We start from the raw sequence: 10,183 nt of genomic DNA, 5'->3' as shown, positions 1-10,183 counted from the left end.
GCAACTTTCCAAAAATAACAACCAATGAAATTATATTCGGAAACTTCTATTTATAGTAATTTTCAAAAATGGCAGAAACTTCTGCTGAGCATAACTTCTTCATACGAACTCCTATTTATACGTGTCACATGTCCACGAACTCGTATCGACGCACTCTACTACTTTCCTGAAGGAAGTTTTGGGAGAAATCCAACATATAAAAAGTCAACCTTCGCGCCCCCTCTAAAGCCATATTTTTCGAATAACAATTCGTCCGAAACGCTTCCGCCTCATCTACGAACCACGAAATCGTCCAATAACCACAAATTAAATTCTGAAAAAAAAATCCTCAAAAAATAATAATGCATTTCCAGGGTACTACAACATCAATGCCTAAGGGACAGGACATATGTGACCTTAATTAGAGAATTGGCTTTTTGTTCATAGTTTAGTCCAAACGGGAATCATGTTCATTGAATAGTGTTTTTATTTTTTATTTTTTTAGAAGACATGGTCATTGAATAGTTGAAAAAAAATTTCCTTGAAAAACTCAGTAGAATTGAAAATTATTTTAATCAACGGTGGTTCTTTATTCTATGAGATTGTTTGCTTTTGATTAGCTTATCAATGTAATAAATGTGTATTTTTATGTTTCATCTTTCTTATCACCATCGATCATATAGGATTGCTTAGCTTATCAATGTAATAAATATTCGAAGATAATTTGATTAGCTTATCAATGTAATAAATATGTATTTTTATGTATCATCTTTCTTATCACCACCATATAGGAGCTCGATAAAACCCTAGGTTTTGAGCGCAACCAACGGGAGTGGCTACCCTCGTCGAGTCTAGTGTCGCTGGACGTCGGAATTTTCTGTTCTCTTCAAAGGATTGAGGCGTTGGTTTGATTTATGGGTTGGATTCGGCGCGACTTTGATTTGTATGTGGGTTGGATCCAGCTGGCTTCGATCTTCCATTTTAATCCCTTTATTTTACGGCACTTGGTTGATTGGAATTAATTCTCAATTGGTTTGTTTCTATTTTAGATTGGATGAATCCCGGAGAAACTCAGGTGGTGTTTGGGAGCTAGTGGGCGTCGAGGGATTCTCAACCTCGGTGTTCCCTGAATTCCAGATGGTTGCATAGTAATGCCAACTTGTTCGGTGTTAGTGTTGATTGCAGGGCTGCAGAGGGGAGGTGGAAGTCGTTGACTTGATGCTATTCTGGAAGGGTCGGCCGCTGGAGATCGCGACTGCGATGGTCTGGTAGAGGGTTGGGGATTCTGCCCACTTTGCTCTGGTTTGGGTTTGGGCTTGGGGGGTACAAATTTGGGTTGTTGGTCTCTACTTTGTGTGCATGTAAGGAAGGTGCCTTGCCACCCTCATTTATCACTTAATGATGAGGGTGGACCTAGCCTAAGAGGTGGACTTTCTTGGGCAATTGGATCGATATATGGTTTAGGACCAATCGTTTCGGATCATGACTGCTACGGGAGTTGGTAATTATTTGTAATAAGATTGGCGATTTTTTCAAGCGGCTTATGGATAAGGAGGTGTTTCTATTTGTTTTGTAGGAAGAAGTTTTCTGTTGTTACCATAATTGAGTGATTGGCTAATGAGATGCTAGCTAATGATTTTTCCCTAGAAGACACGGAGTTTCTTTATTTGTAGGTTCGCTTTAACAAGCGAGCTCATGTAGACTTGTAATGAGTAGCATTGCTTAGATAGAAATATTTAAGTGTATGTAGACTATGGTTTTTTAGTTGTTGATCTAATGATATCAACTTTTATTTCAAAAAAAAAAAAATTATTAGTATAATAAATAGGGTTCTTGACCTAAAGCACCAAAATGAGTCAAAATTATCTCACTTACCCCAGCAACAGATTTTTATTCCCACTAATTCAATTTAAAGTGAAATGATTATTCTACTCTCAACCTAATTAATAAACTACATCATTGTCCACTTTCTCCTCTCTCTCTCTAGTCTCCAGCACGAAGCCATCGATGTCGGCTCTCCCTCACTCCTAATTCTTCGTCACTAAGCTTTGGGTTTGGTTGTTTATAAGAATCAAAGGAATGGTGAAGACAGCTTCATCAATTTTGCTTCTCATTCTCCTTCTCATATTCGCAATCGACATGGCCGACTCTTCTTCTGCTCCCCTTAATTCGAAATCAGCTATCCATATCGTTTACACCTGGAGGCCGCAGCAAAATGAGGAGTTGAGGCCTATCGCATCTGAACCCTAGCTTCCGTCCTCGGCAGGTCTAATACAAAATCTCTCTCTCTCTCTCTCTCTCTCTCTCTCTCTCTCTCAAATCTCACGATTTCTCGGCCACGGATTTTCACTGTCCTGGGGGTTTTGAGGCTCGAGCCCGCTCTTCACAACCAAACCGACTGTCAGTCACTACAAAGATGCGAAGAAACTCCAACAGAGATAAGGATTCAACCTCGTCAAAGAAAATCAAAGCCACTGAGAAAGTGGAGAAGCGAGGCAGTAGCTTCTTCATCTAAGGCTTTGGGCTCTCTCTCTCATCCAGACGTCATATTTGTAGGCAAAGAGGTTGAGTGAAGCATAATTGGGAGGAGCGTCGGAATCTGGGTCGGAGTTGGATGAGATTGGACAAGAGAGACTATGAATCAGGTGTAGTGTGTTTGGGGTTGGATACTATGACTCAAAACACCTGACTATGCCTGCGTCATGTTTGATGGGATTGGACAAGAGAGAAGGTTACGAATCAGATCCGATAAGAGAAAAAGAGAGGGAGGGAACAAAGCCCTATATTGCTGGTTTTGGGGGTTGGGGCTTGAGCAAAAATGTGTTTTAGAGTAATTGTTTATTGTTGTTGTTGTGTTTGAACCGGCCGTCATCACACCTTCGAAACTCCCGGTTAGCTAATCTGAGCTTTAAGTGATGCAAAGTAAACAGATGGTAGAACTTTGAACTGGTCGATCTGGTTTTTTTTTTTTTTTTTTTTTTTTGGGAAAATTTTGCAAACAATACACCAAGTAAATGCCACTAATAATTTCCATACATAATGTTCCAAACCAATCATTTTGGTACACGAACTCTCGAGCCTGACCCACTTTGTAGACATACCGTCACTGACGCCGTTTACTCTTATGTCATTACTCATTTGTCAGAGGGTAATTTAGTACTTTTACCTCTCTCTGACTTTGACTCTCTCTCTTTCTCTTCCTCCATGGCCGTGACTGGAAATTTTCCCAATCCTTTACCTAGTCTCTTGTTATCTTTCCTCCAAGCTCTTTTGTAACCAAACCCAATCCCAATATCATAGGAATTAACTCCATAATTGTAAGAGAGCTCCATTACAAAGTTCGTTTCTTCTGGCCCGAATCCGAGGAAAGCATTCAAGTACTACTTCTCTTATGGAATATCCTTCTGCCGCAACAGCTTCATCCTAAGAGCCTCAGTGTAAAACTTGGCAGAGCGACGAATATCCTCATCAATTTCTTCTTCTATCGTCTGATTCATCAGAGTGAATGGGAGCTGTTGGATCAACCCACGATTCTTCCTCCCCTCACCTTCATCGTCGCCCGCCTCTGCATCGCCAGCGGTCGTAATTGAAACCTTGAATTCTCCAACAACAATATCAAATCGAATTTCGAATTTCTTGATCAAATTGGGTTTATGCAATTAAAGGTGAGGGACTGGGTTCGATGCTTAGATCACAGAAGTAAGGTGATAGAACTTACTTTGAATTTCTTGGATAGCTAGCCATGCCTAAAGCCAAAGCTTTGCCTTTGATAGAGAACATGATGAACAAGAGGGAAAGACGATTCCCAGGGTTTTGTTACTAATATATTTATTTATTTTTTAACAGACTTAAGCCTCCTCTGGTTCACTCTCGTACTCCATATCTTCCTCACTCACCATAGCCATCAATTCAACTGTTACAGCAACAAAAAACCTAGATTGGAGTTGGAGATCTTGAACATATGAACCCAATAGAAAGAAGATGTGGGAGCTGAGGATGAGAAATAAAAGATTGCATCTTTGTAGTTGTTCAATCTTTAAAAAGTTTGGTTTCGGCGGAGAAGCTTGAGAATTGAAGGGTGTTGATTGATGGTAATGGTTGGAATTGCAGAATTGCAAAGGTGAGTCAGAGACAGAGAGAATGTTGTGTGCCCAGAGTAAGAGAGAAAAAGCCAGGTGCTCAGATTAAAAACTCAAAGAGACTAAATTACCCCTCAAATTAACAGCGTCAGTGACGGTATGTCTACAAAGTGGGTCGGGCTCGAGAGTCCGTGTACAAAAATGATTGGTTTGAAACATTATGTATGGAAATTATTAGTGACTTTTATTTGGTGTACTGTTTGCACAATTTTCCCCTTTTTTTTTTGGTAAAATGAGGACAGAAGTCTCAGAAGGAAAGAAAAAAGAAAAAAGAAAATTTTATTGGGGGGACACATTAAAGGTCTATTAGGAGGCAATAAAGGTCTATTGGGGGGCAATAAATGTTTTGAATTTATGTAATCTCCTCATTTTTTTTCTAAATCAAAGTTTTATTTGTCTAACTTTCGGGAGATTAGTTCCCATTCCGGTGACCGAAAGATTTATTGAGGGACAATAATGATCTATTGGAGGGCAATAAAGGTTTATTGGCGGGGGCAATAAATCTCTCCGCCCCCCTATGAGATCTACGATGACCTCTTTGGAGACCTTTGGCGAGGTTTCATAACTTTTATTGTCCCTCAATAAAGGTCTATTGGGGGCAATAAAGGTTTATTGGGGGGGGGGGGGGGGGGGGGCAATAAACCTCTCCGATGACCTATGAGAATTCCAACGATCTCTTTGGAGATCTCCAGGGAGGTTTTCAGAGAATTCTGGCGATAGGTGACTGGATTCCAGCGGCCGATGATGGGATTCCGTCGAAGTCTCCTATAGCTTCTCTCTCTTCCATTTTCTCTCTCTCTCTCTCTCTATGTAATAAAGGGGTGAGAGCAAAATAGTCTAAAGAAAAAAATTTAAGTGGGTATTTGAGAAGACCTTATTAGAGTCTTTATGGGTAAGTGGGGAAAAAAAAGTGGGCGGTGTGAGGAAAAAAAATCTTTAAAATTAGGGTAAATGGTCAAAATCCCTAATAAATATTCGAAGATAATCTGATCTTAAACTTTTGCTGTATATTATTTATCTCGTTCCCACAAAATGTTTTACATGTTACAACAATATCTAAATGTTAGACAATAGTGTCTAACTTGCATGCAAACCCTCATCATATTATAACATCTTTGTTTCTCAAACATACTAACCATGAGTCCATGACTCAACCTTCTCAAGCATCACCCATGGTCCACGTCGTAGTTTGTAAATATAATAAAGGGAGAATAGTCACTTTGGTCACTCAACTATGACTCATTCGACACTTTGGTCACTCAAATTTCAAATATATCACTTTGGTCACTCAAGTATTACACTGTCATTCACAAAAGTCACTTTATTGTGAGAAAAAATGCCTCGTGGGTGACTTTTGTGAATGACAGTGTAATACTTGAGTGACCAAAGTGATATATTTGAAACTTAAGTGACCAAAGTATCGAATGAGTCATAATTAAGTGACCATTTGTGAAATTCTCCCTATAATAAATGAAAAGGGATATATACACTTATGTTGTCGAATTTTTCGCCAATAAAAGTATCCCATAAACAATAAAATAAAAATCAACACAATTTCACTGATGAATGTTTGTCGGCAAAAATCACCCATAAAAAGTATAGAAATTGACACACTTGTGCGACAAATTTTCATCAATGAAAGCCTTGTATAAAATGATAAAAGGGACAAACTCTCACTATTTAAGGTGCAATACTCCACCGCCTTGCCTATCAGCACCAACTCCTTTTTCATGGTTTAGGCTGCAACCATTTTACTGCGTAGCTAAATCATAAATGAAAGAGAAGGATTAGAAGAAGCCTTCTCTTTTATTTTTAAGAAAATGTCAACTTAATCTATTGATCAGCTAAATTACACATAACGATCTACCCCGATTAGGCTGACAAAAGCGCTATTACCTATGCAATTTAACATTTTCAAAGATCATGAAGCTCAACCAAAAATTACCCTACAAACATCCACGGGAATCAAAAGAGCACAGATGCTATGGGTACTTTTGGCCGACCTATCTCAAAGAGAAGAAAGAACTTCTTCTCTAGAAGATGAGGAGTTCTTACAAAAAAAGTAAATAGAGAAAACAAAATTTAAGGGCCAAACCCAAATGTTATAACTCCAGCCCATGATCCCGAAAAGGACCTTAGACAATCTGATAGTCCAAGCTAAGGACCCAAGCCCAAAGGACAGTACTCAGCCGCATCAGCCCGTCAACCCGACGCTCGTCCCACCTCCGCCGAAGTCCACCGGTCGGATCCAACCATCATACCAGCCGCCGCCGCCGCAACCATCAAGCCCACTATCTCCGGAAGCCCAGCCATCACTAGTTATCGGGGTTCAAGGACCGAACCTATCTGGTTTGACAGAAACCACAGCCCGCCGTCTCTCCCACTTCGAAAATGCATCAGCGAGCTCAGGTGCAGTGACCATCCAACAGACTCTCCACTGCTGCAACCCACACACTCTAAACAAGGAAACTAAAAGAAAATTTTGGAACCAGGTTCTTAGAAAAGTTTTGAGAAGCTGACGACAGATAACCCCGTCGCCCTCTGTCTCAAGGTGACAAGGTGACCAGATGAAAAGGAAAACCCATCTCTCTCAACCCAATTTCCAAAGCCGCCGCCAGAAGGCCACGGCCACCACCTACCTCTCAGCGAGTAATGTAAGCATTTTTTTGTGTCTGATTAGAAGAAGCCCTAGTTTCAAATTTCAACGTCTTCAAATTCAATTGTCTTAATTTCTTTATTAGCATATATTTAAATTTCTTTATAGGTAATTTTATTGTTATATGTATCTTATGAATTTGTTATTCTATTATTGGGTCTTTTATAATTTGATCTTGATTCTTAGTTGCAAAAAAAAAAAATAATAATAAAATAAAATCTTTTAATTGAAATACCTTCATGTACCATGCTATACAATTTTCATTTTAGATTAATTTGATAATTTTTTTTTTAACATCTGTTGGTTGAAAGAAAAATGTTTAAAATTGAGCTCTTAAATTATTAAATGTACTGAAAAATCTTGTTCACCGTAAATTTATATCTTGAGTTCTGAATTCTCAAACTCGGCCCGGCTAGCACCGAAGCTGAATAATGCCAACTCGCTTATATAGCTACTGCAATTTTATGGTTTCCTACTATATTCATGAACATGCAATTTCATTTGGCTTCTCCTCAGTTGTGGTTTGACAATATCAGTGCTATTTCCTTGGCTTCTAATCAGGCGTACATATACTAGCCATATTTGAAGCTCACTATCATTATGTACGTCATTCATGATGTTATATTTATTAATTACAGAAGAAATTAAATGCTAATGATAGAAAACAAGGTCAGTTAGAAATAAACTGTTGAAACTGTTTCTTTCATGGTCCTAAATAAACTCACACTCCTTTTCATTTTTTCTTGTTTAATCATGACATCCGCAACAAAATATCCAAAAAACACAATTAGTTGTGATTTCCAAAAATAATTTAGGATGACAAGAAGCCATCACGGCTTCTTAAATCCTCATGCTTTCCCAGTTCCCAAATCTTAATTGTCATGGCTATTCCAGCCCTAGCTACTATGGTTATTCCAGCCCAAGCGACCATGACTTGGGGTCTCAGTACGTCTCATGGTGTCGAGATGAGTATTTTACAGCTTCATTCTCTGAAATCCACCACCCTTTGTTGACCCTCTCTTCTGCGGTTACTAAATCGAGTTTGAAGATGGTAAATCTTGTGTTGTATCCAAAACGATTGGGTGTCGGACCACCAAGGCGATTTATGGCCGAAGTGTATCCAAAGTCGTTATCAAGATCAACGCTGGTAACCAAGAAATGGTGGTTTGGGCAAATGGGTCATTCTTGATTCATATTTGTGATGGATTTCGAGCGCGGCAATGAGTGGAACGTTTAACCAGTTAATTAGTATAATGTTTATTTTAATTTTATCTAACGGACTATATTTGTTTATGACCAAATAATGATAGATCGAATTGGTTGATTTTTTGTAGACACAATTCTTGCATAGTAATCTAAAAGATCAATGGTTCAAATTATTAGATTAAGTCATATACTAGTGTAAAATAGTAAAAATCCTCAAATTCTTACAGTAAAGAGGTCATTTCTTGATCCTTCCTATAAATATAAATAGAGAAATTTTACATACACACCTTTAACGACTTAATGCACATCTCTATTATTTTATATTTCAAATTAGACTTTATAGATATGTTAGATGACCAAAATAGACATCTATATATTAGATGAAAAAAATTGAATCACACTTATACTCTTTTCTACGTCTCCTCTTCTAAACCATTGATTAACATTATAGGATGAGTAACAATTGTTTAACATTATAGCAAACCATTCTGCTTTCCAATGCAAATTAGAAGCTACTAAAATCAAATTCCAACACCTCCATTTAGTAGGATGAGTAACAGTTTCCTTCAAGGTTTTTTTTTTTTTTTTTTTTAACAAATTCAAAGTATAGGACTATGTAGATACAGGGTAAAGCTATGGTATGTTAACATTTCTCATACATCAACTATTTTTACCTCTCTAAGGACTCATGTTATCACTTTGAGGACTAATATTACTATTTTCAGGACTCATATGGTAAACTAAGAAAATTTACCACTTTAAGGACTCATGTTACTACTTTGAGAACTAATATTACTATTTTGAGGACTTATGGGGTAACTAAGAAAATTTACCACTTTAAGGACTCATGTTACTACTTTGAGGACTGATATTACTATTTTGATGACTCATTTTACCACTTTTAAGGCAATTGTATGCATGTCATACGTTAACACATTCTAGAATTTTCCGTAGATACATTATATTAGCGAATTTTCTTATGGCATGAAAAGAAAACTAGGAAATCAAATCACTAATTTGATTCATTCCTGTGAAGTGACCATGAGCTTGTTAATTGCAATCAAATTGATGATCATAATTTCTAGGCATCTGTTTGAAGGGAACAATAATAAATCTTTATGGATTTCTAACTAGCACAAGTAATTAGATTGGTCATTTACAAAACTTCAATATACTAATCATATTAAATAGTAACCTTAATATAGTCAAATAATAGGGTATTTCATGGTTTTTGAGATTAAGGATATTATAGGTATTTTGGGTTGTGTATTTAGTAAAATATTAAAATGAGAAATTAAATGAGTGGTGTATTGAGTAGGGAGTGTGTATTGAGTAGTTAGGAATATAAATATAAATATACACACACACATATATTTTTAAGAGTTAATTACATATAAGTGCATATTTGAATATTTTTTGAGCCATAAGGCCACCAACTAGTTTTTTCCCTCATAAGGCCACTAGATTAAAAAATGTGTTATATTTTGGATATTAAAAATTAACATATTTACATAAATGCCACTAGAGTACAAAATTAACAATCATTCTCTCTCTCCTCTCCGGCAAGGTCTCCGGTCAACTCCGGCGGGTCTCCGGCCGACCTCCGGCGAACTCCGGCCAACTTCCGGTGGGTCTCCGGCAGACCTCCAGCGAACTCCGGCGACTACAAAAGCTACTGTCACTAACACAAAAAACTACTGTAGCTAGCAACAAAAGCTACTCTGATGAGATTCTCGGCCACCTCCGGCAAGGTCACAAAAGCTACTATCACTAGCAACAAAAGCTACTGTCACTAGCAACAAAAGCTACTCTGGTGAGATTTCCGGCAACCTCCGGTGAGATAACAAAAGCTACTATCACCAACAATAAAAGCTACTCCTTACCCAAAAACCTATGCTCCCCAAAACGAAAAGTTACTATCCCCACCAACAAAAGACACTGTCACCAATACCAAAAGCTACTCCCATCAGCAACAAATGCTACTCGCACTAACACCAAAAACTACTTTCACCAACAACAAAAGTTACTGTCACCAACACCAACGAGCTACTCTCACTAACATTAGAGAGCTACTAACATAGGTACAGAAAGCTACAATCACTATGATGGAAAACCACTATAATAGTTACAGAGAGCTACTGATTTGAAAAAAAAGAGCTATTGACATTAGCTTGAAAATATACTAACATAGACACATAAAGCT

This window comes from Rosa chinensis, chromosome 7 (assembly GCF_002994745.2).
Source record: "Rosa chinensis cultivar Old Blush chromosome 7, RchiOBHm-V2, whole genome shotgun sequence".
Lineage (NCBI taxonomy): Eukaryota > Viridiplantae > Streptophyta > Magnoliopsida > Rosales > Rosaceae > Rosa > Rosa chinensis.
The sequence above is the reverse complement of the archived record's forward strand: the minus strand, read 5'-3'. Positions refer to the sequence as shown.